Below are 25513 nucleotides of genomic sequence, written 5' to 3'. Positions count from 1 at the left end.
GAGAACTTCCTCCTCAGTTTCAATGCCATATCTATAGACAGTCACAGGGACAACACATTGCCTTGCAAAATGCAGTAGACTGCTGATAACCTTTCTCTTACTGGAGCAAGCTCCAGGTTCTGAGAACAGAATATCAAAGGTGCAGAACTCCTGGGAACTGAGCAACAGTTTCTGTTTTGCTTCTCCCTGCTGCCCCCTGCCCTCAGTATAAATTTCATCATTTAAAAGTAAGTATATTACTAAAGCTTTTGTGTTTAAAACCCAGATAGTTGGAGGGATCTAAGCTGTATTTATGTAAGTAATTTGTGGCAAAAGATTATTATTTTTTGAGTCACTAAATCCCTCACTATTTCCACTTTTCTAACTAATGCTTCTCTTTAAAACATTAAGAGGTTTTCTGGTGAGGAAGGCTTCATAACCAGAAGTTTCTAATTGCTAGCTAACAGTTACATGCTCTGGCAAGAGCATTAATCTTTCACTTACCAGTGGAAATATTTGTAAAACTAGAGATACTTAAACGTCCAGTATTTGCTTTTTTCTCTTTTACAAATGATTGCTGAATCAGTTTTTCTTGTACAGTTGAGTGGATTTGACTGGGGAACGAACTTGATTTATTTGACATTGAGACCAGTGAGAAAATGAAGGATTTTATTTCCATGGGAAATGGAGGACCTTGAAAGCCAAGTAACAGTGACGATTGAACAGCTCAAGTGGGTTGGAATGATTGAGGGTATAGTTAAATATTTATCACTTGGGTTTAAACCTCTCTGAATTTTATAGTATCCTTAAATCATTAAAAAAAATGCAGATCAGTTTAGGAATAAAACTGTTTAGCTAGAGACTCAGAGAATGCTGTATCAATTCTTTAGCAAGGACAACAGGGAGAAAGATATCAACTCACCAAACCCAAAATATTAAAGGTTATTGAAAGAAACAGGAAATTCCTACTATTCTGTAGATGCAGGAGGTTGCATAACTGTTATGGTGTTAAAAACTTATGGTCATTATGCTTATGCTCAGGTAACATCTATAACAAAATGCTGAACTATATTTCAGAATGGCAGAATTTGGGGAGCAGTGAACCTCCAAATAGTCTCTTGCCATCACAGTTTGCTGGTTGATTGGCCTGTCACCTATGCAGCTGTGTCCGTAGGGGGTGGTAGCTTATAGCTCCTCCTGTCCTCTAGGTCTTCTAGGTCTTCCTCTAGGACTTCTAGGTCTTTATTTTTAGATAAGATGATTAATAGACCACATCTCTGAAGCCAGAATGTAGCTGTGGTGAAACTGAGATTCAAAAGACTGTTTTTCAGTGGTTCCTGGGCAAGAGTGAAGTTACCATTCAGTCCTCAGGATGACCATGCAGAGTCTACAGTGTAAGAATGGCAGTGCTTGTTCTGGTGACAACTAAAGAAGCGACACTCTGCTCTACCTTATCCCTACTCCCTTTGTGCAGGGAGACTGTCCTGAGTGATCTCCAAACGCCCCTTCCAACCTCACACATTCTGTCTGTGTGTTCTGATAATGCTCATATCTTATAAATCGACCCATTATAATATGGTGCTTAAATAATTTGTTCCTGGTACATCTGTGCATAAGAATTAAGCTGGTGTATGCTTGAGCTCTTTGGTTTTAGGCTGCAAGATGTTTGAGCCCAGCTCTGAGATCTTTGATTTCTCCATGATTCTCAGGGACCAAAGTGAAACTGTAGTTCTCTAAATTCTCTTTCTTACTGTTTTCAAAGACAGGTGAAATATTTACTATTCTCCACTACTGGGGAATTGCCTCGTCACCATGATCTCAAAAAGGTAATAGTTGGGGAGTAGCCTTGCAAAGGCATCAACAGATTCTCTCAGCACTCGCAACCAGTCTCATTCACAGACCTACAGAACTGATGTAGCTCTTGTGCTCTGAGAAACTACTGGAAATATTAATTCTCAATGTTTCTGTTCCTAAACACTTTATCACAGTAAATCTTAAATTAGAGTAATTTTGTCCTTTATTTTCCTACTTTGTGCTTTATTCATTTTATTTGCTACTTTTCTGCTTTTTTTATGATAATGTGTTGCTTTGTTTGGTTTCTAGTAATTTCTTGGTTTATTCCATTACTATTAACGTTCTCATGCTGACCAGTTCCTTTTCACTGTTAGAAGACCTAAAGAAGATAAAAAACCTTTTTTTTAACCTGAGATGTTTGGGGGTTTTTTCTGTCAAGAAGTTATCAGATTCTGTTCCATGAATTGTTTTAGTGAGGAAATACATGTTTCTGGAAGCTAGAGGTTCAGTTTACCCATGTTCACATCATGCTCTTATTTGGGTGAAAATTGTGAAGACTAATGCATGTAAAGCTAACTTCAAGACTCTTAAATGCAGTTTCTGGTTCTCCTCAAGTCACCCTCTGAAATTCTGTAGTTTGATCACGGCTCCCTGACTGTAATGCAAACAAAAAGTTTCACTTCTCTTGTAATATCCAGTGTTGTAGTTCCAAAAAGGCACTCTAATTGTGATATTAGATGCAGTAGTCACTGGCAAAGCTTATATTTCAGAAACATCACTTACGGCTAACACACACTAATAGTATTGCCAAAGCCATTAGAACTGGTGTTAGGTGATGAGGTTGAGAAGACAGCACTGCCTATGCTCTGAGGGTCACAAATCTTATCACAGTGGGTATATTGCAGCAGATTGTTGTAGTGGGCATGGTCATATCATCTTGCTTAAGGTGCCATCTTCAAAAAAAACTCTTCAGTAAGAGAAAGTTAATGCCTATACAACATGTCTTTAATGGTTTTCCCAATTTGTAGTGTTTGGTCTGGAAACACTAGGAAAAAATAAGCCAATCCAACAAGAAAAGCACGCATACAGTTATAATTTCATGCACATTCTTATAGTTTGTTACTTTTGCTTTTGGCTACTTGAACCCCAGTTCCAGGGGTGAGATAGGAAGCCCCATTGCTTTTTACAACACACAACAAAGTAATTTGTGGTTAAACTGGAAACAGAATTTATAACAGATAGACAGGATGCACTCATGTAACTACATAACCCTTGAGCTGAAACAAAGCAAATCTAAAATACTGACATATTTTCCTGACATTTTACTGACATATTAACTCAGGCTTAGCATCTGGAAAACACAGCTCCCAGAGCCAAGCACAGTCCCTGTCTTGGCATACAATAAAAGCTCAGTAGTTTGTAGAACATGGAGGGCTTGTGCCATATCAGATAGCCCATTTCCAATGGCATTTTTAGACAAGGTGGAAGATTGTCTCATGGCTCATTCTTTGTTGGAAAGGAAGAAAGAAAAGAGGGAAATATGCAGGTATTTTAAAGGATTACATTCAAAATAGATGCATATTTGGGAAGGTGAAGATTAGTTTGGTGTCTTTAGTCTTTGGACAGGTGAATTTTTAAGAACTTGTCTTTGCAAGTTAAACATTCAGCTGTTTGGTGCAAAATTGAACTTCGCATGGGCTTCTCAAGCTTTGTGCATGCTCTTTGACCTATGACTTCACACCTTCAGGAAGACAGGACCTTTGTCATTTCATCAGCCAGGAGTGTTTTGAGCCACCTGCAGTTTGATACAGTGTGTCTTGTGATCAGCACTCCTTCCACCGAGCTCCTACTCAAGTTTCCACTCTCATCAGTTGGAAAGACAACTGTGCACTTTTGAGGAAAACCTTTCAGCAAGAAGAGGTGGCTTGGAGCAATGCATAGGTACATCCTGCCTAAAAGCCAAACCTCCTTTGCTGATCTCACCTTCCAAAGTTGCATGGATTTTTCAAGGCTGGGCACCCAGCTTCTACTCCTACCTATGCTCTCTGCTGGTGTGGCCTCAACTTGAGTGTTATATACATTCTAAGCACCTCAGTGTAAGAAAGTTATTAAGCCATTAATGTTCAGAGGAGGACAGTGAAGACAGCTTTGAGGGGAAGCCATTCAAGCAGTGGCTGAGGTCAGTTGGTCTGTTCAGCCTGGAGGAGACTTGAGGGAGGATTGGAGTTTCCAACATCCTCACCAGAGAGGATGGACAATGGGGAGATGGACAGGCAGGCACTGATCTCTTCTCTGTGGTGACCAGTGACAGGACCCAAGGAAATGGCCTGAAGTTGTGTCAGAAATGCTGTAGGTTAGGTATTAGGAACAGGTTCTTCACCCAGCAGGTGTTTGGGCACTGGAACAGGTCCCCCAAGGCAGTGGTCACAGCACCAAGCCTGATAGAGCTCAAGAAGCGTTTGGACAGTGCTCTCAGGCACACGGTGTGATTCTCAGGGGTGTCCTGTGCAAGCATAAGAGCCGGACTCGATGATCCTGATGGCTCCCTTCCAACCCAGCGTACTCTGCTGTTGTGCGCCCGGGACGTGGCTCGGGCCCAGGCCTGTCGTGGGCTCCGGACCCCCTTCCGCCGGCCCAGCGGCCCGGGGGAGGGAAGGAGGGGGCGGCCGGCGCCGTGCCCGGGTGAGCGCCCCGCGCGCATGCGCCATGAGCGCGGCGCCCCCGCTCGGCTCCGCTCGGGCCGCACTCGGCTATTTCCGCCTCTTTGTTTTAAACTCCGGGCCGAGCCCTTTAATTCCCCCTTTTTTCTTTTTAAAATTTTCTTGGGAAAGGGAAGAGGGGCCGGTGTTTCCCTCCGCCTCGTGTTTCCGACTCCTCTGCTCTCTGCCCTGCGGTGGCGCTCGGAGAAGGACGGGCCGGGGAGCGGAGGGTCGGCGGCGGCGGGGGGAGCCCCCGCTGTAGCCCCGAGCGGCGGCCGCGCCCCCCCGTCAGGTCAGTGCGGGGCCGGGGTGGGCGTGGGGGTCCCGGCCTTGCCCCGCAGAGGGGCTGGAGGGCAGCCGAGGGGCTCGGGGGCGGGGCGAGCCCGCCGCCCCCCCGCCCGCCTGCGGGGTATTTGCGGTGTGGGCTGCGGGGTAAGAGGAGGGGGCGTGCGGGCCGAGGGTCCTCTCTGCCTCGACGGCTGAGGGGGCTGCGGAGGAGCGGGCCGGGGCTGGGGGGCCCGCGCTGGAACTTTCGGGGCGGGCGTGGGGTGGTCACAGGCGGGGTGGGGGTTTTGTGGGGCTCCTCTCCCGAAACTGTCAGGGAGTCACCGTGGGCCGGGGGAGCGTCTGTCCCTGTCCTGCCGCGTGTGCCCACCGTGGTGTGCCCTCCGTGGGGGAAGGTGGCTCGGGTGCTGGGGGAAAGGAAACCCACACACCCCCGCCCCACCCGTTCCTACCCTCGGGAGGAGTTGCCGGTTGTGTGGAGGGGCCTGGGCAGGGGACAGAATCCCACAGCTTGGGGAGAAAGGGTCTCTTTGAGTGTGGGGGGGGGGGGGGGGGGTGAAGATGGCGTTTCCAGTAAGGTGGGGATAGAGGGGACACGTCCCTTGGGTGTGCGACTTCAGCCGTGCAGGTATGTGGCTCCAGTGCTGTGTATCTGTGATATGAAGTTGTGAGAAATAGGAGATTAATTTATACTCATAGGTAAAATACAGGGGCTTGAATTGTTTTACAGTCTAGAGACAAATATATGTGCACACACACATGCACACGTATTTACATGTGTATGTGTTCGGTATTGAGAAATTTTGAAAGTTTTCTAAACCACTGAGTTCTAGGAACTTGTGGTGTCACATTTGGCCTTTTAAGTTGGTCACTTCTAGCCTGAAACTGTTGGGTGTTACTTCAGTGCCTGTGTGGAAAGTTTTGTGTGTCCCAAAGTTAAAAAGGTTCAAAGGAGGTTTGGTTATTGAGGCTTACAAGCAGTTGGATGTTCTTTTGCTACTTCACATATTTGCAATTTTTTTTTTTTTTTTTTTTTTTTTTTTTTTTTTTTTTTGTGGTTACAAAACTGTTTGTACAGGCTTTCTGTCAGATCAGTTTAGGCTCTTCTTGCTTTCTGTATGCAATTAATGTGTCTGAGAAACCAGTTCAAGAAATTCTAGTTTATTACCTCTACATTCTCTGGAATGTTCTGAAAATATTTTCTTTGGTGTTTTCCAAAATAATACAGTGTATTTTCTTCCAGAGTATCATAGAAGAATTAAGTCCGTGGATCAAAAGCTTGGAATTTAAAAAAAAAAAAAGAGATGAGCCTTTATGTTTAAGGAGCATCCCATGTATGTCCTCCATTGTAGATTGGTTTTGTTCATACAGAATGAACAATTAAGTGTATGGTAGCTATGTTGTTAGGAGTCATTTTAGTACTAGGTAGTGTGCTGTTAAAATATTATTATTAGTTATTTTGGCGTAGGATACTTGTAACGTTCTGTGTCCATTCTTTTAGTGGCAGATCAGATTAGAATCTCAACTGTGGTACTCATCATGTGTCTCGTAAAGGTGCTCTGAAATTCATAAAATTATTTCATAACAAGGGAAATAGAAACTTTGTACCGTTTCAGTAGTGTTACTATTTCTTTTGAAGCTATTCTTGTAGACAGTTTATAATGTGTTTAAGGGAATACAGAAGCTGTGCAGAACCCAAGAGACTTGGTAGAAACACATAGGATGCATTAGAAGAGTGTCAGCTGACTTTCTGGAAATGCATAGGTGCACAGTGACAGCTTGGAAATAAAACATTTCATAAACCAGTTTTTGAGGAAAATCTATTTGATTTCTTTCTGTGGCCTGATCTGGCTGATTTGATCTTGTTTCTCTGCTATCACTGTAGAAAATCAAGATGAAATACTTGTAAATGTTATAATAAAGTCGACTTAGATTTGTAATTATCCTAGCTTAATAGTAATGCCAAGAATGGCAGAAATTAATTGCTATGGTATGAAAGATTTTTGCTACTAAGAGACTGTAAAGTACAACATTTAGTCACTGCAGCTGTCCTGCTCTTACATCTCCTGTCTACTTACATGATTCAGAGGAGGTCATCTCAAAGCTTTATATTTGAGATACAGGTAAGTTTTCTCATCAAGAACCATTCTACACTTACTTTAATAGCTTTCATTTCTTTTTTCCCATATGGCCATTTAATCTAGGTATTGTGGCCATTTTAGCTTTTGTTGTGTAATGAACTCCCAGGACTGAAATAATTCTGGATTAAATTCTTGAACTCCTTGGGTCACACTGTGAGAAGAAGTTGAACCATTTCCATTGAAAATCTTAAGTGGAACTACTAAGCTCTACGCTACAAAGTGGATGTGGTCATGATGTTTTGAAAAGCATGCATGTTTTTTTTTGATAAAAGATAGCCTTTCACTCTACAACTACTGTTTTAAATTATGATACCGACTTACAACAAAGTATAAGGACATCTTGTATTTTATAAAAGAAATATTTACTCCTTGCTTTGGAACTAGTGTCCTTGCATGTATGTAGTAAGTCAGTAGTTACTAAGTGGAAGTTTGTTTTGATAGTAGCGTTTGGAGATGCAGTTGATTTAAGACTGTCAGCATTCCTAAGAGTTTATTAATCTAAACTCTGGTCTCTTTTTGTCAGTGCTACTAAAGATGTTTAGTGACGTTTAAACTTCTCTGATTTGCTAGTTTTAAGTTAGGTTTGTTGTCATATTTAAAGGAAATGGGGAGGAAAATCTTCTCAGGGCACTTTGACTACAGTAGGTTAGAAGCCAGGTAGAAGTGCCCATGTCTTCTAGCTTAAACAAGACTTATTTGGAAGCTCTGTCTTCAAGTAGTTTTGCATTACTTGCACCACCCTTTTTAAAATAGAAGCTTGCTGTATGTGAAAGTCTTACATGCAGTACAAGAGAAAAAAATAATCAGGTTCTTCTGTGTTAAAAGCAGTCTTACCTGTTACAACATATTTTCATTGCTAACTGAAGAAACACTGTAAATAGTGGTTTGTTCTGTAATTGCTTTGAAGAGCCTAGAGAAAACTTGCCGCTTTTATCAAAATTCATAGAATCATAGGATGTTTGGGTTGGAAGGAACCTGAAACAACATTTTGTTCCAGCTTCGCTGCTGTGGACAGGGACACCTTCCACTAGACCCAGTTCTCAGGGCAGCGTCCAAATTGTCCTTGAACACCTCTAGGGATGGAGTATCCACAGCTTCTCTGGGCAGCCTGTTTCAGTGCCTCACCACACTTACAAGCAAAGAATTTCCGTGCAGTATCTAATCTAAACCTCCTGTCTTTCACTTTGAAGCCATTCCACCTTGTCCTGTCAGTACATGCTCTTGTACAAAATCCTTCTCTTTTCTTGTAGGTTCCCTTCCAGTACTGGAAGGCTGCTATTAGATCACCCTAAAGCTTTCTCTTTTCCAGGCTGAACAACCCCAGTTTGCTTAGCCTTTCCTTGTAGGAGCTGCTCTAGCCCTCTTATCATCTTGATGGCCTCCTCTGGACTCACTCCAGCAGGTCTGTGTCTTTCCTGTGCTGGGACCGTAGAGCTGGACCTACAGGGTTAGGGTTAGACCCATGTGGGGTCTCACCAGAGCAGAGCAGAGGGGCAGAATCCCCTCCCTCACCCTGCTGGCCACCACCAGCGCCCCCAAGTCCTTCTCCCCAGGGCTGCTCTCCATCTGTTCATCTGCCAACTTGATTGGCTCACCAAGGCTTCCAGGTCTGGATGCAGGTCTGGGCTCTTGCTCAGGAATCCTTGAGCTTGGGAACCCCCCTGTACATCTTGATCTAGTGCTCACCCACACTTACCTCTGCTGGTGATGCTGCCTCATTGTCTGACTGAAAATTAGCTTTTCTCAAGTTAATTTTACTGAATAAGTGCAGCTATATTTAAATCAACAGAATATGAAATTGAAATACTCAGTGTGGTGGGAACTAATTGGACTGAAAACCTTATGTGCTACTGATAGTTTGATTGAAGTTTGTAGAGACCTGAAGTTTTGCAATCATACTGAAGAGCCAGCATTGTAGGGAAGAAATAAACCAGCAGTGAGTTCTTCAATGACATTATTTTCTTTCCCCCTCTGCCTTTTTTCTCTTTAATCAGAAACAATACTTTAGACTTGGAACTTCAAACTATATGTAGGAACTTAAGGGTCTCTTTATTCCTTTGACAAACACAACACATACTTTTCAAAAGTAGGGGGTGGTACAGATCATTAAAAGTAGGGGGAATGACAAACTCTGGTGAGCTCAAGTTACTTGTTCTTTGTGCCAGAAAATGACTGTTCTCACAGTTATGACTGCCTCTTTCAAATTACAATTATAAGTTGATGCAGCCAGTGGGGGAAATTTTTGAGGAGGTGGGGGTGAGAACTGGAGTAAATCAAGGTATGTGTGGTAGCATTATTATAGTTCAGGGATTGTAAGGAAGAAGTATGCAAGAGTGATAATCAGTCTTTTTTGTAGTTTTGTTGCCAGTAGAAGAACTTAAACTAGCGCTGACACTATTTTTCATCTCTGCAAAGTGGCATGGAGACTTTCTCTCCCTGTAGACATCTATTTTGGATGATCTTAAGAGAACTATTTTGTTTTCTGAATTTTTAACTGACAGTAACTTAGAATTTTGTCTATATTAAAATGTTCTATGTTCTGGCAGCAGTAAGGTTCCTTCTTGTTTGATACATAGACTGTCCTTATTGCTGCAAACTGTTGCTTTATGAATAGCATTAAGTTCATTTTCATTTAAGACAAAGCATTCTGTGCATGTTTGGTGTCAATGAGAAAATGCTGTGCAGTACCTGTGTGATTAGGAGATGAGAAGTTAATTGTTTAGGTTCATGGAGTAAGTTTGATGTTATTTGCTAACTTGCAAATGGCTGTTTTGTCAAGATTTTCCCTTAAGAACTTTTTTTTTCTCTCTACATAACCAGACAGCATACAGTACCTTCTCTAGTTTATTATTATCCAGTTACATCATACTTTTTATATATAATGCAATTTTTGCGTGAATTATGATTCTATTATACTAGTACAGGTCATCTATGTTATTCTTTTACAATATGCGTGCAAACAATAAAAGTTTTGTAATCATGAATGTAATTTTTTCATGCAAATGGGTCACTGCAGTGTTTGATGAATTTTCAGGGAATGTGTTGTGCTGTACAATTTTTTCTGGTTTGTCACCTGAAAGAAGAAGCTGAAAGATACAGTACAGCTGGCTAAATTATAATTTTTTTATTTATGAATAATTGTATTTGACACTTACGGTTGTATTTGAACTATTGAGTAGACAGAGTGGCATAATAAAAGCCATCAGTCAGTTGATTAATTAGTTAAAGGGCATTGCCAAATTTATTTTAACTGACTAGACAAAATGATTTTGCAATAAAAAAATTATTTGTTGACCTAAGCAGACGCAATCACTAGAAGAGATCTGAGGAACAGGAGTTTTTAGGGTATTTTTTTGTTTTTTCAAAGTAGTGCTGTCTTTTGTTCCTTCAGAGTGACTTTTCCCAAAAGTCATTGGAGCATGGAGACATATAGAAGCTTAAGCTCTGTCTTGGCACTAACATCAAAATGTTCTAGAATCTTAACTCCTGCATTTCGGATGATTGTATTTCCTAATTTTTGTTGTGATAATAACTGGATTTTCTTTCATTTACCTTTTTTTCCCTAACATATAAATTATATTCTGGACACAAGGACTCAGATATTGATTTCAGGATTCAAAATAGGAAGGGGTAAGGAAACTTTTTTATGTGCTGTGTAAGTACCTAATCATGCATGCTGCTAAGAGTATATATGCCCCTGTTCCTACATCCAGATAGTTACATTTTAGAATATAACTTTTGTTAAATCTGTATCTGTTAAAGATACTTCTAATGGTTTTTCATCACTTTAAGAAAGTACTAACACACTGTATTCAAACCCATCTTCTTAATGCTTGAAATGGTTTTCTTTCTGTCTTTGAGTTATTCCTTTCCTCTGAGGTCTGAACCCCACACCAGTGAACAGTGTTTGCTGGATTGCTTCTGTCTGTACTTAGGAAAGCCCCCCAGCAGCAGTGCTGCAGCAAGTGATTAATCTTTCTTGCTTTAGCATTGTACTAGTTGGTTGTTTACTCTCTGTTTTTTAAGCTTTGCTGAACCTTTTTTAGGAAAAAGCAAGCATAACTCCTTAAATGTTTGCTTACAATTTCTTATCTGCATGTACATGTTGTTCTTACCACGTGCAAAAGACTACACTTGTGGAAAAGTTCTGTACTGTGGAAAGTGTAGTAAAAAATTACGCTCTTATGTGAAATCTGTGGTCTTAGAGAAAAACATTTAGCTTTTTTAGTAACATTTGTATGGATTTATTTAATATGTTAAATGAAGTAAGTAATTAAACTGTCTTTTCCTGTAGCACTTTCCTTAAACTAATTGCAAAGTAGACTTCCATCTTAAATCAATTTATGCTTTAAGATCATGCTTTTTTAATTGGGTTGCCATAAGATGATTACTTCACAGATATTTAGTCCGAATATTGGTAAAATCAAGTTCACTAATTTATGCTTGTTCTCAGATAAATTGCAGATGGACAATATTTTTGTATTTGCCCTTGAAGAATCCATATAGGCCTTTCTGTGACTGAAATTACTGTGGTAATAACATATTTTACCAAAAGTTTCAATCTAACTATTGTTGAGTAGGAGGAGTTTAATTGAAATGCTTTTTAATAACATGTATTCTTCTTAGTAGTAGTGTTAGACTTGGTAGCACCAGAGCAAGTAATTTATTGCACGTCAATTTATTAATTTTCTGTTTCTAGTCTTCTACTTCTCTTTCTTGATTGACTAGAATGAGGTAGAAATCTCTCCCAAGATCAAGTCATTCTGCAGCAATTTCAGAAGACTTGTGTTTATATTGGTAAAATACTTCATTTGTCATTCTTTGATCATTGGCACAGGAAAAGTAACCTAGTGTTGTAAATGGCACCACACCAGGTAAAAAGGACTCCAGGTGGAGCAGTTTTTGTCTCTTCACTTTCTTGCTTGTGAGATTCTTCTCAGTTTTGATAAAAGTCACGAGAAGCAGTCTGAACACTGGTCTATGTGGTATTAAGTGGATCTTGGCACTTCAAGGTTTAATTTTACTGTCTCAGGAATACATAGGTGTAAAAAGTACTGTATTAGTTGCAGTCATTTTTAATGATTTTAGGGATTATCTTAGATACTGCCACTGGGAATTGTTTATCTAAATCTGTTTTCTCTAATCTGTAGCAGTTATTCAAATTATATAAGGTTATTTTGTCCAGACAATAATAGCCCTTGGGTTCTGTGATCATGATTTTATGACTAAAAATGGCTTGAATTTGAACAAAGTTTGGCAGATGCAGGGAGGAGAATATTTTGGTTTGTTTGCCATTGATATTGGTGGTTTTGGTTTTTCTTTTTCTTTTTTTTTTTTTTTTTTTTTTTTTTTTTTTTTGACAAAGATATGTTTTAACCTGGCCTTTTTTCTAATTTACTGAATTTATCAATGCTATGGGTTGAAAATAATTGTAGGACTAATTCTTTATATAAGCTATTCTGTGATCAGATAGGTAAATCGATTATAGTCTTCTCTTGCGGCTTTCCTTAGGGGAGAGAAAGTCCATCCTGTCCCCATTCTTCAGTTCCGCTCTCCATCACTCCACCAAATGGGTCACATCACTTTCATTGTGGAACTTGATGTACACTTCCAAAGCCAGTGCTCTGTCAGAGCATTTATTCTCCAGTCACAAGCATTAGTTACCAATGAATTGAATTTCTGGAGGTGTTTGGAAAGTGTCATAGATTATTTTTTTCCTTAATCTTTAGTATGGGAAGGGGTATAAGGGTAATAAGTAAATGCAAAAGGGTGTAAGTAAATGCAAAAAGTTTCTGGAGTCCTCTTCTGTAGCTTCCATTATTAGGCCTGATGATACCATAAGATATATTCACTGTAAGAGTGAAGACAAGGGGAAAATGAGCTGCTTTTGCTTCTCCCCCAGATTCCTTAGCCATTTATGGCTTCCCATAAGTAACCGTTTTTTCAACTTACTCATCCATTATCACCATCTGCAGCGTTTGACAATTATAGCATTCAAATGGAAAAAAACCCAAATTCAGCTCTCTTCTCCCGACTTTAATCCAAAACCAAAGCAATGAATTTCTTTCTTTTTCCTCTGAAATTAGTTCTTTCTGGTGTGAAGAGACCTATACAAGGTAAATCTTGAGAACAGAAAGTCTTTGAGATGCCCAGGATTTGCTTTGTGGAAATCGCTGGGAGACATGGTCTTTTCTGACCTTGTCAGCCAAACTTTTACTGGTGCATGTTTGTTGTGATGAATGTTGTGTTCTGAAGAATGGAGGGAGGCAAGTGTCTGTGTGGGTGTCATAAATTAAAAAACTATTACATTTTTAATAAAACTGGTAAGTTATTTTCATTGTCTCTTACAGTATAGTTCAGTCACCAAAAGCAGGTCTTCATGAATTGCAGAGAAGGACTAAATTCAAGCCTACAGATACTAATAGTAAGCTCCAGTAGCTAATAACTTGCAGTGAAAGGTTTTATTTTCTTTTTACTTCATGTCATACATCCATCTAGCATTTGAAATTTGTTGTAGGAAGCAATAGGGGTGCATGAAAGTGATTTGGCTTTAAGAAATTCCTGAGGGTAGTTTAAAAGTATATCTAGAATACAATTATTAAGATAAGTAGCAGAGATAGTGTTTATTTATTTACTTATTCCTTGCATGGACTGTCAGGCTCTGTTTAAGCTGAGCCTTTTCAGAGGTTTATTAGTTTATTTCTACAGTTTTTGAACAGTTTGTATCAATGTGCAGCTGAACAGTTTTGGGTGGTAATGGCTATCTGTTTGAATGTTAATTATCAATTCTCTAAGTTCAGTGATGTTTCTAATGATGGATACCTTTTTATACAGACTAAGCAAAAGATAATTATGAAAAGCTGTAGCTCATCAGTTACTTGCCAGTGCTTTCTTTGTATTTTGCTGCTTTCTGATCTTAAACTATGGATTAGAAAAGTTCATCAGTATTTCAGAAAATCGTTATGTTCCTCTGAAATGCTGTCATGACTCCTCACAGCAAAAAAGCCATTTTAGTCATTATTTTAGTCATTATTTGTCTGCTTTCATACTAGTTTTCCACATGCATGTTCTTACTTCATTTCACCTGTCTGTTAGTGCTGTCTTTTTTACTTGAACTTGGCAAGAGGTTATTTGGTTTCTGTTCCAACTTCTTTATTTTCATTAACAATTTCCCATTACCTATAAAAGTTGACATCAATGTCTTGTTTTAAGGGATTCTGAGGAGTTTTGTGCAAAGATCTAAATGCAGAACATGTCTTCAACTCTTTTTTGGATTAAAACTAAACTATTGCAGAAACTGTAGAGTACCATTACCAGGACTGGATAAGGAAGAGCAACTTAACTTTTGCACTGCTCAAGTATGAGTTTTCTATATTTCTGACTCCAGACAGACAGCCTTCTCTCAGGCAAAATTACTGTAGGCAAGACTGGAAAGGGAAACTTCTACTATCTAGATTATGTGAATCATCTGTTAAAGTCGCAGCCGGTGCTGAGGTGCTTGTAAGAGAAACTGGAAACTATTTACTCTTTGTGGGATTCAGTTAAGCAGCTGGTATTTGGCAATTTAGCAAGTGTTTCCTTGGCTACTCCTTCCTTAAACTGCAACTCTTAATGAACTTGGCAAAGGAAATACAGACTATCATTTTGGCAGATCTTAATGATGTATATTGTTAAAACAGCACTTGAGAATTCTGTCTGTCAGGCAGGTTGGTGGATGTACCTCTTCTTGCACCTGCCTTTTTTCCTGAAGTTTCTCCTTGCTCTTCTGCTATGTGAAGCCTGTATTGCCATAAAGTTGCCTTCATCATTAATTTGTGGTAGTATCTGTTAAAATAAGCACCTGATCTGTAAGAAGGTTTTACTTCCAGGTGGCCATCTCAAGCAAGGTGAGTGGGCAGTTCCAAATGAGTAGTTTCTAAAACTGCAGTTTTAGTTTGTCTAAACTCTTGCACAAGTGAAACAAGCCTCTGGTGAAATTTTGTAGCCTTAGTAATTGAGACCTTTCAGCTCCTGTGTACTGCCAAGCAAATTTTCTCCATTTTAAATAAACCGACAAATGTCACATCATGGCAGTGATTAGGTCACACCAAAGAATTCAGATGTAAGTGCTGAAGCCTCTCATGCTGTTGTTGTCCGCTGTGGACAATGTTCTTCATTGACACTGACAGACAAAATAGTGATGGTGTAATGGTGTCACTCTGCTTTTTGGTCGGAGTTTGAGGAACTATCTGTTAATAATGACTTTGATGCAATGTTTGGAATTATTAATATTCTGTATTTACTATCAGGTTTTCTTGAACTGTGACACATTATTAGATTATGCAGTGAAAAAAATTGTAACAGTAAAACTTTGGAAGTCTTTTCTTTCTGCAACATTTACAATGAAATATAAAAACAAACCCAAAACCCACAAACCAAGCAACAACCTGAAACAAAGCAATCAAAAAACCTCAAACCAATACCCAGCAAAACAGAAAAAGTTTTGATAACTGAAGATTTTTTTTTTCTGCGACGTGTAACTTTATTGTGGAAGATAATGCATGTTTTGATAATGCTAGGCATTTAACTTCTTCCCTTCATTGCTACATGCAAGCAAAACACCAGATCTAATGATGATTAAGAAATAAAAATAAATAGAATGTGACTGCTTTAAAGCATTCTTTCTACAAGTGTAATACCATTCTTTCTACGAGTGTAAGTTTTTAAACACTGTTATTCTGCTGAGAATATTTTGAAATGGAAAGTGGGGTAGTTCTCATTGCTGAATCATTCATACTTGGAAGTGCAGTAGTTTTACATGAGCACACATAGCAATGTGAAGAAATTTCAGAGATGCCAGGCTCATGTCTCTAATTATTTCATTAAGCCTGCCACAGGCATAAGTGGGATCTTTCCTTCACATAATGGGACCAATCCTAAGTACAAGCGTAGTAAGAAAAATTTAGAATATGTGAAATGTGAGAGACATAGCTGATGAAATCTAGTTATGAATGTCTTCTGTGTTTTGGTAGAAGATACTCTGAGATCTCTGTGCTGTCTGCTGGTTCTAATGGATATGGCACCTAATTGCTGAAAAATTGTAAAGGTTAAAAAATCCCTCTTAGGACAGCTGGGTTAGTAGTTTAGGGCTGGTCTTTATGTTCCTATTTTGATTTAATATGGTGAAAGTGGTATGTTCATCATGTCAAAATAAGCTCAGATCTTAAAAGCTAGAGTTTTACTGTATTGGAAGGTTGTGGTTTCATGCTTATTGGATGAGTCTAAGGTTTTTTATGCTGTGTCTTAGTCCTCCTTTGTTCAAACTGCTGTTTTTCACTTTCCTTGTTATTACCTGTTAATGTGTCCATTTCCTTCCTAATTCCTCTCAGCTATTCCTTCTTCTATTATAAGCCTACATGTTTTTGTGACTCTAATGGCAGCCTTCCTTTTAGTCTGTTTATATTGAAGGCTGTTATTTGACTGCAGTTTGCATTGGTACAAAAGGAGAAAATAAGAGTTCTGCTAGGTTTGGTTTGTCTAGGTTGCTGGTTTTTTCCTGCCTTTGTAGGGCTGACAAGTGCTTATTCATTGCCCTTGATTCTGCAGAGGACAGATGGGTCTAAGGGGTTTTTGTGCAGCTGAGGAATGGTGTCTCACATTTTTCGGACAGTTGTGCTGCTCACTTGCAGGCTGATGGAAATGGCTTTTGGACCTTCACTGCTGGCTATCTGCTGTCTTTCAAGGTCATCACATGCCATGAGTGGTACCTGAATGAAAAAGACCTAACCGTGAGAACCATATGTGCAGTACAAGGCGTGTGGGGTTGACACTGAAGAGGAGTCTGCTGGAATAGGAGTGGGTGCTGCTTCATGACATATGCAATCTCACTAATTAGTGATGATTTTTTCCTGGTATATTATTTTTCTTGCAATGACTGACAAGTGTAGCTTTATCTCAACTGTTAATGGATTAATCTATCACTGAAATTATTTGTAGGTCTCCTTGTTAAAAAAGGGAAGCTTTTAATAGTGTATTCTAGCATATAGTTAACAAGGAGAAATCTTCTAGTCTTTGTAAATAGCACGTAAAAGCCTCTTGTCGTTTTACTCCAGCCAGCAGCCAAGTAGGTCCCTGCATTATCAACACTGTTCAGCACACATCCAAGACATGGTGCCATACCAGCCACTCTGAAGAGAATTAGCTCTGACTTTTCAAAACCAGCAGATTTCATCCCTTATCCCGTACCATTTACATTATGCTCAGGTCCCACACTATTCCATACAAGCTCATTAACCACCATTCCCCTTCCCTCTCTTTGATAAGATACCCAGATGTCATTCCCCTAGTCTCTGGACCACACCTGCAAAGTGTCCATGATATATCCTTTGATTCATTTGGTCCATGACTTTGGGCTCCATCTGTAATGGTAGTCACTGAGGACAGGAGAGGAGGTGTGTTGCATGCAATTAATTTAGTCCAATTACTGGGCACCAAAGCCAGCTCAGATTGTGTCACTGCTGTGCTTGGACATCTGGAAGGCTTCTCCTTCACTGGTTTGAGAAGTTCCTGTTATATTTATTCCTGCAACAGACAATTCAGAGAATGGATTGTAACAATTTAATGATATATCCATTGTAATCTTCACACCTGGTCCTTTTATAGGGTGTAATATTGCAGTGAAATCCTCTTCTTGTCCCCAGCTTGGCTCTAAGGGGGTTCCTGTAAAGAGTCCACTGTTAGTGGAGTCCACATTATAGGCCTTTCTGGGGCAGCAGGGGCACAGCCTGTCTTACCATGGTCTTCAGCACAGGCTGCAAGGGACTCTGCTTCCCCTACTCCAGTGTGGGGCCCCACTAATGGGAAACAGTTGTTCTTGAGCTTGTCCAATGAGAGTCCTTGCCATGGGCTGCAGTTGTTCATAAAGTGATCCAGTGAGGGTTCCCTGTGGACACACAGGTCCTGTCAGCAAACTTGCTCCAGCCTGGGCTTCTTACAAGATCACAGCCTTGTTAAGTCATCTGCCTGCTCTAGCAGGGGATTCTACATGGGCTGGAGGTGGATCATTCCTACACCGTGGAGGACACATCACAGTCTCTTCAGCTCAACTTCAGACCAAAGTTTAACCTGTCAGCACAGTAGCACTACCCTCGCCATCTGCCAGCCCAGGCACATCGATGTGGTGTTACCAAAGTGGTCCCAGGCATAATTTGGGAATTTGAGAAGCAGTGCAGCAGTACAGAAAGCAGTGAAAGCAAAAAGCAAGCACTACAAGCACTAGGCTCTTAATACATGTCCGGAAAGCAAGCCCCAAGGCAAACTCAGGAGGCTGCTGTTTACCAGCTGAACAGTACTGAAAGCTGTATATTCAGTCTAATACGTCCCAATGGAATCTGTCGTTATCTTGAACCCTTTGTGCCTCATATCTGATGCAAAAAAGGATGGTCACGGTTTAACCAAGCCCCATGCAGCTGCTCACCCACTGCCCTGGAGCAGGAGGGGGAAGAGAATCAGAAGGGTGTACTCTAAAAAAACTCATGGGTTTAGATAATGACAGTTTAATAGGGAAAGCAAAAGCTGTGTGCAGAAACAGAGGAAACAAGAAAACAAATTCACTGCTACCTATGGGCAGTTGTTCAGCCATCTCCAGGAACAGGGCCCCATCACTTTTAACTGTCACTTGAGAAGACAAATGCCATCACGCCAAAGTTTCCCTTGTTCTTCTTTCTTCCCCCACTTAATTCACTAAGCATGATGTCACTTTAACAATTACATTTGTTTTGAGAGAGGAAAAAAGATGGAAAATGCTTTCAAAAGCAAAGTTTCAAGACTTCAAGAATTGAGGGAATTAAATGCTGAAAGAAATTAAGGACTGAACAGCTGTAGGTGGAAAGAAAAATAGCTTTTGTGCTCTCTTGGTTACACTCCTGCTGTAGTATTTAATCTGAAATAAATAATGTAAACTATTTGTTTGTTTCTCATTGCCAGACATGAGGATTTTGTCTGGGGTGAGAAAGCTGCTGCAGCAAGAGTTCAAAGGAGACTTTGAGCTTGTTGTATCATTGCCACAATTTATATCTGAAAGAGCTGAATGTCAGAATAATGGGAGAAACATAGGAATAGAGTGCATCTTAGAGTCCTCCCAGGCTTTCAGGAACAAAAGAACAATTTTGTAAGGCTCCTTTATAATTTGAATTATATGGTACATGATAGCTAATTTTTTGTAATTTACTGTCTGTACATTCGAATTGGCAAAGACTCCAGAGTACCTGCTAACCACTTGCAGGTTATAGAGCAATTCTAGAAACATTTTTTTGTCATCTGTTGTAGCAGCACAGAGGCAATTATTGGACAGATCAGTGAAGTTGAAAGCTTTAGTCACTTAATTTTTTTAACCAAAGGGTATGTAGTTTCTCAGGCCATTTCAAATCTTTGGATTAATTAACCGTCAAGTGCTGCTATCTGGGCTTAATCTACATGGGAATGTGAAAAAGTTATTGTTGGTAATCAAAAGTAATTGATTGGGTGTAGTACCCTCCTGCTTCTTACCAGCTGGTAGCTTCTGGCTTTCACTACATAGTCTGTTTTAACAGCTGCTCTTTTACTGGTCTGCCAGTGTACCTGGGCCAGTAAGTGGAGTCAGGTGACTGAAAATCTGAATTTTTAAGGACCTTTTAATAAATAGCAAGAGGAGTTGTCTTATGACAATTGCATGAAGATTCTTCCTCTCTATTTCAGAAACAATTGATAGAGAAAATTGTTGTTTCTGATAGAGATTTGTGATGAAAGATATAAAAATCCTATGTATGATTTTGTATGATAACTCAGGTTATCATACAATTACTTACTAGGGATACACATTTTTCTTGTCTTTGTTAATAAGTGGTTGATTTCTGGGGTTATAGAACTACATTTAATTTCTTATGTGTTGCTATAGGACACAAGACAACACGACAGACACACTGCTGTTCTCAGGCCAGGAAGAGAGAGATTTATTTTCTGACTCTTACTTTTATAGATTTCCAAAGGTGACATAGGATTGGAGGGTGAAAGTGCCACTTCTCCAGGGACACTGGACAAACGAGCAGTCTATCAAGTTTCTCCTCCTCCATAAAGGAAAGCAAAACAATAAGTTGTTTACAGAAAGTGTGTGAGAAAGTTTGATACAAGAATGCAAACATCAGAAGGCTTACAAAAATCTTAAGAAAGCAGGGCGACACTTATGTAACTAGATGTTTTTATTATATGATTAGGATTTTTCAATAATGGATGTTAAAACATATATGTGTAAGTAGAATGAGGAAGGCAAAGACCACCAAAGCTTAAATATTTTGAGGAGTTGATGGCACAGATCCAAAAGACTTCTTGCTTCTTCATAGTAAACCTTTCAAGCCCTGGTTTTCTTGACTGGATGGAGTTATAGCAATCAGTTTAAATGTACACCATCAGATTCAAATGACAACTGAGAGTAATTTGTTATTTTGACTTGTCCATCTGTTCTGCAGAGGTCTTCATAATGCATGTTATGTTCTGTTTCAGCTGTGGTTAAGACCTTAAATTACTTCTCTGAAGTGCATGGATATTAAACATTCAAAAAGTGATGTGAAATCAGGTAGTAAAATCTCACTGAAGATTTTTTTCTCTTCATGAGATTCAGGGCTGGTTTTAATCTCAGTTTTACTTACTGGAAGTCAAGGATCTCTTGGTCTGTGTGAAACAAAGTGCTTTTTTAATGACTTGTAGTTTACATCTCTATATTCTCAACATGTAGTATGCTGGCATATATTCTTCCAGTGTATGACAAATGTCTCCATACCATTTTGTCAAGATTTGATCGGGGATGGTGTTCAAGAGTAGCCTTTCCTTCCATAGCCAGGAGGCCACTAGCAGTGATTTTGATTTCTAATAATGAGACAGATTTTATTTAGAGGAGGTCATAGTTGTGTTCATTTCAGAAAATAAGTTCACTTCTGCAGTAATGCTTTGCTTTTATAATATTTTAAGACTTTGGGAACTTTGGCACTCTAAGACTGCTTCCCAGTTTTATCCGTGCTTGTAAATGGATGTTGATTGGAAATGACCTCAGCACTATAAAAGGAAATTGCAGAATGTAAAGAGTAATTTGAATGTAATTAAATCAGTGTTTCTTTGTTAGAAGTTGGAAAATGTTTAGTTGGATAAAATCTTGCCAGACAGATGTTTTTATTCAAGCTATCTTGCAGAGAGTTTTATCTGTTGTTGCACAAATATTTTTCTGTGTCCTTGTGGTTGTTACTTTGTTCTCAGGGCTGTGTCAAGACCTTGTCATAAGCATCTCATGATCTAAACAATTAAGCATGTTTTCATTGCAAGAAGGGTCTGGAAATTAAGAGTTTTGAAGGAAGTGGTTTCACAGACTTAGGAGCCAAGGTAGTGGTGTTTTGCTACCAAACACATTTCAGTTTTCACCATGCATCGACTTTGCTTGAGCATTCTCAAGTTCTACATTAACCTTCCTGTGAATAAGTGAATTTAGCAGTCCTGCAGAAGACCATCCCCACTTTGGAGCCATTCTCAAAGCATCTCTCAGCTTTGAAACAGCACTACCTGTCTGGAAGATACTGTCTTAATGTGACTCTGTTAGGAGTGCTTTGAACTGCGCAGTGGTGAAATTCTAAAGTCTGGTAATCAAGACAACGTAGATGTTAGTTAAGAAAACATGTTTTCTAATATAAGGTTCCACAAAATACTTTTTTTGCAAGGAATTTTACTGACAAGGTAATTTATAAAAGCTTTTCTAAGTAAAGGTTTCATTAATGAAATTTTAAATGTATACCTTACTAGACTGTATAGGACTTTGTGTACATACAGGTATTGTACAGTAAACCACAAATACAGTAGTAAGTCCATTTGATTTTTTAAAAATCCCTCAAAATAAAAGCAAAGAATAACTGTGATATTTTAGAACTTTGAGACCACTAAATTAGCATTTCTAGCTGGATTATATTATGAATGCTCGAGATTCTTTTAGGTTTTCTATTACAAAATTAAAGATTTGCTTTGAGGCAGTGTTTCCTCATTTTCCTGTAGTTCTTCTCTGTTTATGTTGCAGCTGCCTAAGTCTTATCTGAATGAAATGGAAGTGTCTTACATTACCAAAACATGATTTCATATAGATACATTAAATACATTAATTGCATTGCATATAGTACCTGCTAGTACTATAGCAAGTACTATAGTGAAAGCAACTGTGTCAAAATGGTTTCTGTGGAGGGCAAGGTAGTGACTGGGCTGAAACACAAACTGTAGGTGTTTGCATGTGACAGTCAAGTGAGTTTTAAAAACCATGCCCTCCCTGGTAACAGATGAGCACAAAAGTTACAAAGAATAATTATTTGTCCTATGATTCTTTATATTTAATACCTTTTTCCCCCTGGAGATGGTACTTAGTATATCGGGGTGTGTAAAAGAAGGGCGTAAAATTCTCAGTAATAAATTTCATCCACTTTCTAAATGGGCTTAATCTAACTCTTTCTAAAAGGGCTTAATAGTGGAATAACTGACATTATATTTGGGTATACATTCCTAATTTCTGTGATACTGAGTACAAGCATAGCAAAAACAAGTACAAGACACCAAGTTTTAAAGGTGTTTTGTTGTTTTCAAAACCTTTTTGTCTTGCCCTTTCTTTCCCTCTGGTTTTGTGCTGCTGACTCCTGCTCTGCCCACTGCATTACTTGTCTCAGAGTGAATGATTCGGCAGGCTGGAGGCAAAAATGAAAGAATCACATTTCCCATAGCAGCTGGCACTGCCGGTACAACAAAACTTAGAAATTCTTGTGCCGTTGCAGTAGGGCCACCTCATATGCTCTCAGTTTGAGTGTCCAGATAAACTGCTGCTTATTGCAGATCTTTTGCCCAGACACTTTTCCTCCCAAGATACAGAAATTCAGTACTAGGTCAAAAACTTGTAAATCTGATCCCAGTAGTAATGCAGTTTAGTATCTTGCATCTGAAATTTGGCTGGCTAGCCAGTTGTCTTCATTCTGCCTAATAAAGGAAATGTTTATGTGGAAAAAGCATGTTTAAATTATAGGAATTCACAATACTAAATATCCTGTATTTTTCTGGTAGTATGCTTACTGCCATTTCAAATATCATTCAAGAAACGTTGAAGAGTATAATCACCTTTTTACCCCCCTTATTGAGGTTTACAGTCTAGCTTTAAATATTAATACGTATGACCAATACAATTTAGGAATACTGACTGTAGCATGCTGGTTTTGAGATGAACCACTATATAAACAAACAGTACTCCAAACCCTAGTATCCTAATACACCTCAATAAAATAATAAAAAAAAATGTTATCCAATCTGAAAGTACTCTGAGAATTGGATTTATCTTGTGTTTTGTACATTTTTGGCTACAAAACACATTTGTGTTTTGTACATTTTTGGCTACAGGAATACATGGCCTTTATAATTAATGTTTCTTTTTCTAGGATTAATGTTTTTTTCCAGTAGTCAGCCCCCCCCCCCCCCCCCTTTTTTTTTTAATCCTTTTTCTTTTGTAACAGCAGCAGTCTTTGGATTAGTTTTAACAAATTTTGAATATCGATTTTAAGATAACATATCATTTTACAGTGAAATCTGTATTGTGACTCACAAGCTCAAGTAAAAGCACTGCAACTGCACTTACTGTAACTTTTAAGTTAACACTCTTATTTAAAGAAAACTGAAAGTACCTATAAAAAATTCTCAAATAATGTATTACTTTCTATTCATTAGAATGTTTTATTTCTGATAAGAAATGCCTGCCATCTGTTGCCACTTGAAAAGCTTCCTATTGATGAACTATGGGAATGTGATCTCTTCCATAATAACACTTCCAGTGTCTTGGGTAGATGTAATATTTATCCCTTGTCTGACTCTAAGAAATGTTGAGGCAGTGGAAAAAGAGGAGGAGGAAGGATATGGGGAATAATGCACTGGGGCTGACAGTAGTGATGGTAGGTGGGAAGCAATCAAGTAAGTAGGCCAGGATGTTGCATTTAGTGTGTATGTATGTACTTGTTCCTTATTTCAAAAATCTTCCAATCTCCATTATTTTTCACTCTCATTGCTCTTCTTCCTAAACAGAACCTTTTAAAATGCCAGATCTGATTTGGTACTGGTGCTTTATGCGTATGAATATAAGACAATTTTTAATCATCATTGCTTGACATCAGGAAAAGCCTTAATCTTTAATTGCTTTGCACTGTGTTTGCTTTTGCCTTCAGAGCTGAAGGCAGCTAATGCCAAAATCTGTCTCCAGCTTCCTATAGAGAGGCAGGGTGCTTATTTCTCTGCTCTGTTGAATTCCCATTTGTACATTTTAAATGCAGTTTCATTTTCTTTCCTCATGATGTAGTCCTGCAGCAAAACTCTGTAGCGGGCTTCTATAATAAAGATTTGGAGAAGTTACAGGTGGTCTTTATGGGAGGGGTTAAAGAATGGTTGTGCTGCAAGTCAGAGTTCAGAGTATTGCATTTGTTTTTCTGCAGCTGGCATAATGAGAAGAAAAAAACACTTTTATTGTCATTTTGCTGTGTTTGCTGTGACCTTGCTGTATCAAAGGCACCATCTTAGAGAAACTGTAAAGCCTGAAACACTGTCTGGATTATTTAGTTAACTTCACTCTTCCCCTGTCTTTAAGTAAACAAACAAAGTGCCTTATTACATTTCTACATTATCTGAAATATAAGAGTATTACAGATATTTGGGAACATTTTTCTAAAGCCCACCTAAATGTAATCTTAGATAGATTGCGCGTGTGGTTTTTTTCCAGTGTATATTTAATTTAAATAACTCCTTCTGTTTTCTCATTATCTTGTAAGTAACATTCAAATAGTCCTCTCAGACCAGGATGTGATAGGTGAACACAGGAAAGACAGAGGGATTTTTTTACTCACAGTGTTCTGATACTTGGTCCAGTTTCATGCCATTATTCCTTAATGTTTTCATCTAGAATCGAACCTTATTTCAAAATATGCTTTACTTAGTGGCTTACAACATTGCATTTAAGGCATTGTAGCTGTTTAAGTTGGGCCATGATACATTCTGGATTAGTCTCTATCTGATTATGGCTGCAGTAAATACTGTCAGTGTTTGAAGCCTGTGCTTTCACATGTTTGGACAGAAGATACTGTGCATCTGTCCATGTGGGGTTTTTATGCTGTTAAGTCTTGGCATCTATGAATTCAAATCTACAATGAATCTAATGAAACTCAATATTTATTGAAGATGAAATATGAATCTTAGTTCAGGGATTATGTTTTTCTTGTTTGAAGTCTGATGTTATTGGTAGGTGAAAATGTAGATGTGTTTTTAAAGTGAACACTGTGTATAATAACTCTAATGTTGCCATTTTTATGACAAATAGGTATTTATTGTCTTTAGTCGATTTTATTAGAGGAATAATGGTTACTTACTTGATTTTCAATGTCTCTTCCTTAATTTAGTGCTTTTTAAGCATCTGTTGTCAATTGAAAATTTAAAGAACACTTACTTTGATGATTTTGGTATTTGTTTATCTCTTTGGCTGCAAACACCTTGATGGATCAGTTTTGCAACCATTTTGTAGCTAAATTTAACAGGTTCCTTCACAGTTCAGGATTCTAA

At 38.9% G+C, this 25513-nt stretch overlaps 1 protein-coding gene across 5 annotated transcripts in view; it reads left to right on the top strand.

Moving 5' to 3' along the window:
• Positions 1-4498: 4498 nt before the first annotated feature.
• PCGF3 (polycomb group ring finger 3) overlaps positions 4499-25513 on the top strand; it is a 55292-nt gene continuing 34277 nt past the window's right edge. For 4 of the 5 annotated variants that reach the window (XM_041407676.1, XM_041407679.1, XM_041407675.1 and 1 more), the window contains exon 1: positions 4499-4764. The gene's annotated coding sequence lies outside the window, so the exon portion shown is untranslated. Of the gene's footprint in view, positions 4765-10490; positions 10529-25513 lie in introns of all 5 variants that reach the window. The other variant, XM_041407680.1, reaches the window with a different exon arrangement.

This window comes from Onychostruthus taczanowskii, unplaced genomic scaffold, assembly GCF_017590055.1.
Source record: "Onychostruthus taczanowskii isolate IOZ18803 unplaced genomic scaffold, ASM1759005v1 scaffold276, whole genome shotgun sequence".
NCBI classification, from domain to species: Eukaryota; Metazoa; Chordata; class Aves; order Passeriformes; family Passeridae; genus Onychostruthus; species Onychostruthus taczanowskii.
The sequence above is the reverse complement of the archived record's forward strand: the minus strand, read 5'-3'. Positions and strand labels throughout refer to the sequence as shown.